The 7,979-nt window shown below is 35.4% G+C and overlaps 1 long non-coding RNA gene across 1 annotated transcript; it reads right to left on the reverse strand.

Moving 5' to 3' along the window:
* Positions 1-3,961: 3,961 nt before the first annotated feature.
* LOC113080383 (uncharacterized) lies at positions 3,962-7,716 on the reverse strand. Its single transcript, XR_003281848.1, has 3 exons — positions 7,124-7,716; positions 5,349-5,412; positions 3,962-5,071 (listed from the first exon to the last, which is right to left on the reverse strand). It is a non-coding gene; the product is annotated as an uncharacterized LOC113080383 (long non-coding RNA).
* Between the last annotated feature and the right edge of the window lie 263 nt (positions 7,717-7,979).

Here is a 7,979-nt window from a genome sequence, read left to right on the forward strand (position 1 = left end):
TGCTTGTAATAAGGGAAACTAATGCGCATGTCCCTTAGAGTTATTTTGGAGCGAGTAACTTCCCGTTACATTTGATAACACTGACATAAGCTTGGTCCAGATGAAGCTCTGAAGGTAACAATACAAACTGCTTGCATACATTCAAAACTATAGGCTTTTGAATAACAGTAATAATAGCATAGCTATATCTTGTATAAAAAGCCATACAATAAGGATCGACACACGTGTTAAATTTCCTTTTATTTTGTTATAATTCTGTGTTGTGTCATTTAAAAGCCTCTTCTGGATGGTAAAGTTGGGCTTTGGTCATTTAAAACAAACTTACCACTACATTTTACTTTTTCTGTAAAGATTTATTTATATATTTATGTTTGTTGTATTTTTCAGTGTTTTAACGTGTTTTATCGGAAACAGATGATTCTTCTGCACAATCTGACTTTGCTGCAGCCTGGAATTGAACTACTGGTTTCGTCTGGTCAGAGGAGAACTGACCCCCAACTGAGCCTGGTTTCTCCCAAGGTTTTTTCTCCATTCTGTCACCGATGGAGTTTCGGTTCCTTGCCGCTGTCGCCTCTGGCTTGCTTAGTTGGGGTCACTTCATCTACAGCGATATCGTTGACTTGATTGCAAATAAAAACAGACACTATTTAACTGAACAGAGATTACATCACTGAATTCAATGATGAACTGCCTTTAACTGTCATTTTGCATTATTGACACACTGTTTTCCTAATGAATGCTGTTCAGTTGCTTTGACGCAATGTATTTTGTTTAAAGCACTATGTAAATAAAGGTGACGTAATCACGCTTGTGGATGACCAAACTGAGCACCATCAGTCTGCAGAGATGTGCACCAGCTAACAGAAGAAGAAATCTGGGTGATCTGGGCGTGAACATGTTGTGTGGTTGTGTACTGTGTTAGACTGTCTGGGACTTATAAACTAATTCAAGTTTAGAACAACTTGAGGTTTAGTAAATTAAATTTTTTTTCTTAATTTAACATATTATTTTCATAAAATCTTCATATCTTGAATTTATATAAATATATATATATATATATATATATATATATATATATATATATATATATATATATATATATTTGCAACTTTTAGTTCACCCCAAAATTTAAATTAGCCCATGTTTTAATCAACCTCAAGGCATCCTAGGTGTATATGACTTTCTTCTTTCAGATGAATCCAATCTGAGTTCAGTATAAAAATGTGTCCTGGCACTTCCACGTTGTTTAATGGCAGTAGGCAGGACCAGGTCTATTTATTTATTTTTAAAGAGCATCGATCCATCCATGAAACGTGACTCACACAGCTCCGGGGGTGAATAAAGGCCTCCTGTAGCAAATCGATGCTCTTTAGTAAGATAAATATCCATATTTTAAACGGGAGAAGAGCTTTTTTCTCACTTCCGCTGACTATCACATGTGCACCACTCCGGGCGGATGACACAGGACGTATGTGCAGCGCACATGTGACATATGATCGTTTCACAAGTTTGTTTACAGGAGCAAAGGAAGCAAAGTATCCTTACTTTAGCAAAGGAAAAACAGGCTCCTCTTGGAAGAAAAAAAAAAAAAAAACCTTGACATAATATGATTTAGGTTGACTGGAGTAAGAAATAATAGTCAAGTCAATTTAAACAAATTCATCACCTGGGGCCTGTTTCACAAAGGAGGTTAAGTGAAAACTCTGAGTATGTTAATCCTGAAATGAGGGAAACTCTAGGTTTTCTGTTTAGGAATGGGAGGTTTGTCAAACCCGAGAAAGTCAAGTCCGTTTCTGAAGGAGAGCTAACTTCTACTCAGAGTCAGTTACCCTACTAACTTACTCTATGAACCCAGAGTTTCTTTCGGCCTCCTCCCCCTTTTTAAACACTTCATTGATGCACGCTGGAAAAATGCTCTTTTTACTAAGTGTTTTTTGTTTTATCTTCTTTTTTTTTTTTTCAAATACAAATATATATATATATATATATATATATATATATATATATATATATATATATATATTAATAAAGATTGATTTTCTATATAAGAAAACGATATAAGATACTTGTTTCCTGTGGGGATCTAAATTAAGTGCATTTCACTTAAGTAAAATTATATGACAGTGTGGTAATAAAAATAATCTTAAAACAAGATTATTCTGAGTGTCTGTTACTAAGAGCAAATCTACTGTAGCTCCGCCCTCCATCGACACATAAGGTTAAATACGACACATGTGAATATCGGCTTCAGTGGTGTAGGCAGTAATGTTTTGGGCACGGAAAACTAGCTTGTAACGCGATTGATTGGGTTAGAGTCCGGCTTTTGCCGAGCTCGTTCTTCTCACTTTTCCCATCACATGCCACATTAGAATTATGTTCTAAAAGTGGAGGTAAAGTGCCCAACGAGTGTTTAATAATGATACAACTATTTATAATTGTAATAAATATAATTTAGAATCTGTTATTATTGCATCCTGTTAATCTATAACAATACTGAGGTGCAAATGTATCTGCCAGTATAAAGTATAACAAGCATCTAATTATTATTTACACTTAGCCTGTTTCATAACTGCTACTTTTACATGGTAAATAGAATATATCACGATTTTCACTGTACATTTTTTCTGTAAATAGCATCTAGAGCTACTTGCACTTAGCCTACTGTAAATAGGATCTATCGCTAAGAAAGTATGTTAATTCCACTTAGTGTAAATAGACACTGCCGTATTTTTCTTACTCTATTGGCAGATCATTTGTAAAATAAGAAAAATTAACTTAAAATATTATTATTAATATTATTATTTTATATATATTTTTTTGCCCATGAGATATCATAAAATGATTAACTGTTAGTTCATTAATCTAACATTCTGCCAGTTTTCACCTGTGATATTATAACACTGAGAAGAATTACATTTTTATTGAGTCTGAAGAATGCAGATGGCTTTTTGGCGGGAGCTGTTTCCATGGTGAATCGTAATATCGGTGCTCCATTCATAATGCCTTTTTATAGTTGTAGAGCACGCGCTTAACTCAGAGTCCGTCAATTTAGAGTTGATTAAACCAACTCATTTCAGCTGTTCTGTAACTGAAAACTCAGAGTTTCCCATCTCAGGGTAAGTTCACACAGAGTTCAAGTTTAAACTCAGAGTTGGTTGAACCTCCTTAGTGAAACGGGCCCCTGGACCTTTTCCACTCTAATTGGAAGTTGTTTCAACAAGAAATATATTGTCAAGAAGAACAATAACAAAAAATGTTAGGCAGCGGGGTAACAAACTATTTTTAATTGACTCAAATTATTTTTTACAGTGCAGCAGCAGGATATAGAGGATCTCTTTTACCTGGGAAATTTTTTCTCTGTTGCTGTTTTGCAGTATTGGTAAATACACCACTTAATTTTGAGCCAAAATGTGTTGTTGTAACATGCCATACATTACTACTTTACAGAACAAATAAAAATAAAAATAAATAAATAAATAAATAAACTTTTGTAACTTGTTACTCCCAACACTGATCACGAAAATGAACATGCACAATATTTATATTGTTGGCGCTGAACAGCAGAATTGGACCATTAGCCCGAAACAAAGCAGCTGGGGAGCTACTTTCAGAAACCTATTTAAATGATTTAAACAGTCATTCAGATTTGTGTATTCGCTATAGTGTTCATCACAGGCACTATGCCAACCACTTAAACATTTACTCTCTGTGACATATAACTTCATATATAATAATTAATTTAAATAAATGGTTATTTTTTAAATGTTTACATTTTAATCTGGAGCACAACATGCCCTAGATATTATGTGAAAGTATGTGCTATCAGGCTATCCACCGCTCCTAACATATAGTAAAGTAATAACACATTTTAATGTAAAAAAATAAGGTCTTTTAAAATCTTTTTTTTTTCTTTAGTGAGGACATTAAAAGTTTAAACATACTTTATTCACTTTATATTCCAATACATTTTTGTGTGTGCATTTTATTACAGTTTTTCTTTTCTTTCTTAAGTGATAAATGTAAAGTACAAAATATACACAAAATAACAACATCCACTATAGATCAATAATGCAGAGCATAAACAAAACAATATGGGGGGAAAAAGTATATATATATATACTTTTGACTGTGCTAACAATAATTGTTGTAGGACAATGAAACACTGAAATTATGCAAATCGGCAATGTAATATTGGTCACTATTTGTGTTGTTCTCTGTCAGGTGGAAGTTTGTCTGAGGTTTTGTCTCAGCAGCTAATACTTTTATGTTTTGAAAGGTTCAACTCAAAATATTTGATATTCTGTCTAATGACTGGTTGATATCTTTAACTCTATTTTTTATGATACATATTCCTTTCTGCATGTCATTAATTAATTTCTCTGCTTTCTCCTTAAACTCTCTTTTAATCATTTGTTCCTGTCTGGGTTTTTCAGGTTTGGCACGTTGCCTCTCGTTGTCTTTGATAATCTCTTTGAGGATATCAGGCACAGAATTAATCTTGGCGATCATTTCTGAAATGTTTTCAGACAAATGCACAATTTTAGACATCTGGTCACCAGCTTTACTCCTGTCCTGTTCCTGAAATAGTTGCCCTTTTTCAAAGCAGTAGGACAAGTGTTCACTTAATGCCTGGACATTGTGGTCTGAGAGTAAAGCGTCTCTCAATATTTCCTCAGTGCGTTGACCGTTTTTTTCCAAGATGTCAATAAAATGGTTCATTTTATCCTGAAATCCCTTAGATTCCTCTTCAATAGATTGTTTTAAGTTTTTCTTCTGATGTGTTTTCCTGTTTCGTCCAAAAGCAGCACATAATAGAGAAACTACAGCCGCTGCCCCTGCTGCAGCAACAATTACAAAAACCTCTTCTTCAATAAAATATAAAGCTAATGCAGACAACATGATCGCGATTCCTCCAGCTATTTGTCCTCCTCTGCGTGCATAAATACCAAGACCATGATCATTTGCAAAGTCATTGGTAAGATCACGAATTTTCTCCAAATGCTTGCTGCATTCTGGGAAAATGTCCTTTTGAGTTCTATTCAACTCCTCTTCGCGATTAATAATATCAGCTCTAAAGAAAGAGAGAGAGAGAAAAAAAGAAGCATAAGGGACAGTATATTCTGTATGTTTTGCAATACAAATATGTTGGTACATATATGTCAAACGGTATGTTAATTGATATGTATAGATAATATTGTTTCAATAGTTTGATACTTTATGATATATACAGTTTACATAACTTGTGTATATATATATATATATATATATATATATATATATATATATATACTGAAAGCTCTCAAACATGAACATAAAAACGTATTAAAACAATGTAAATTGTTTCTCACGACATGAAAACTGGTTCCTCCATGCTTCCGCGCCGACGGTGTCCTCTCGGTGAAGCCATTGTTGCTGAGATCAAACGACACAAGAGTTATGTATCATCTGTTATATCAAGACCAGCTAGGACAACATTGCAAATTTAAGTGACTAGCAAAGATCATCATGCTAACAGTCTAGCCTGGCTAAGTTACAAATGTTATAGTCAGAAAGAGGTTTACTGTATATAATGTAACATTCTGAATAATAAAAACACTCATCATAAATCACATTGTGTTTGTTCACTTAGGCCTAAAGAACTGTATGCGGAGTGGAGCGGTGTAATTTTGAATGGGAGGAGCGTCGGAGTGTCATGGTTTTCACTTACTCCAAGAGCGCTTCACTTTTTTTTATCTTCAGAACACAGTTTAAGATATTTTAGATTTAGTCTGAGAGCTCTCAGTCCCTCCATTGAAACTGTGTGTACGGTCTACTGTCCATGTCCAGAAAGGTAAAAAAAACATAATCAAAGTAGTCCATGTGACATCAGAGGGTCCGTTAGAATATTTTGAAGCATCAAAAATACATTTTGGTCCAAAAATAGCAAAAACTACGACTTTATTCAGCATTGTCTTCTCTTCCGTGTCTGTTGTGAGAGAGAGTTCAAAACAAAGCAGTTTGTGATATCCGGTTCGTGAACGAATCATTCGATGTAACCGGATCTTTTTGAACCAGTTCACCAAATCGAACTGAATAGTTTGAAACGGATCGCGTCTCTAATACGCATTAATCCACAAATGACTTAAGCTGTTAACTTTTTTAATGTGACTGACACTCCCTCTGAGTTAAAACAAACCAAATATCGAACTGTCCGAAAGAACTACTGGTGATCTGAACACCGATGCGACTGGTTCTTGACTCGTGAACGACTCAGTCTTTTGTTCATTATGTGGCTCGGCTCGGTGTTCATCTTCAGTTCTCTCTTCACAGCAGTTCAGTCAGTGTACTGTTTGAGTAATGAATTACTCCGGGATATTGGTTTGTTTGAACTCAGAGGGAGTGTCAGCCACATTAAAAAAGGTAACAGCTTAAGTCATTTGTGGATTAATGCTTAATGACTAAGGGTGCGCCGATCACGGCTGCCGATCATTACTGTGCATCTCGTCAGTAAAGCTGGTTATCTAATCAGCGGTTAATTCCATCATGCGCCTGATTTCACATAGAGCAGCTGTTACTACAAAGAGCCGTTGTTAACTGAGAAACTGCGTAAATCCACGTTCATTTTCAGCATTTATTTGCACATCTTCTCAGTTAACAATGGCAGAATTTACCGCTGATTAGAGAACCGGCTTTACTGAAGACAATGCTGAATAAAGTCGTAGTTTTTGGTATTTTTGGACCAAAATGAATTTTCAATGCTTCAAAATTTTCTAACTGACCCTCTGATGTCACATGGACTACTTTGATGATGTTTTTCTTACCTTTCTGGACATGGACAGTAAACCGTACACAAAGCTTCAATGGAGGGACTGAGAGCTCACGGACTAAATCTAAAATATCTTCACCCTTGTGGATTGTTCAAATTCACTACCCTTTCGGGATGTTCGTTAAACTGTGTCCTGAAGATGAACGGAGGTCTTACGGGTTTGGAACGGCATGAGGGTGAGTTATTAATGACATAATTTAGATTTTTGGGTGAGCTAACCCTTTAAACTTTATGTGTTCAGTAGTTGAATTTGAATTGCTACTTTTGCATAAACATCCTTTTGTATATAATGTATATAAAATAATCAAGAATACTTACAAATAATGTGAATTTATCTGATTTCTGCAGAATTAATGTGGATTGCATATTTTTACATTTTTAGTCTTCTTTCATAATTTTCAGGAGCACAAGCCTCCTTCTTATCCTATGGAGGGACTAACACCTTTGTAGCAGAATTTGTTGAACAAAACTCTACTGGAACACGGAATGGGTTGGTGTGACGGGGCGAGAAGAAACCACCCGGAGCACAGAAACGGTAATCCTCATGGACAGGTCGCAGTCTTCGCATACATGTCAAGGATGGAATATAAATCAGGAAAAGAAACATTCTGATAAACGCTACAATGAAAACGAAACGGATTATACAAGATAGTGTTCTGTAACAAGCAGCAAACAGAGCGGACCTCGCCCTTTTACATCTGCGCCTGCGCGCTCACGCGAGGAGAACAACGTGTGTACGCGCAAAGGCTGCAACGCAGGAAAAATACTCCAAAAGGAACATCAGCATTAATCTCATAAACAGCATTTAACATTAGGTGGCCGTTGCATTGAGTTGGACACAGTCAGACTGTCAAGTTCAAAGGCAAACAAAACAATAAAGGCAAAAACGCCAAAAATAAGTAAATAAATAAAAATGCATGCTTATGTGATATATTATTTATTCATTTGGTATCAACATGTATACTTTTTTTAATGTTTTTCGCTCGATATGACATGCATGGAAATGTAATGTATGTACATGTATCGAGATGTGTATGTGTATTTGAGGATGCTTCACCACTGCTGTCCTCCAGATGACGCTCAAAAGCAGGTGACGGGAGCTGCTCATTTCCCTGCTGTGGGTTTCTTTCGTGTATTTCTATTTGTTTTAGCTTTGTTTTTAGACAATAGGTTT

Source organism: Carassius auratus, unplaced genomic scaffold, assembly GCF_003368295.1.
Source record: "Carassius auratus strain Wakin unplaced genomic scaffold, ASM336829v1 scaf_tig00031189, whole genome shotgun sequence".
NCBI classification, from domain to species: Eukaryota; Metazoa; Chordata; class Actinopteri; order Cypriniformes; family Cyprinidae; genus Carassius; species Carassius auratus.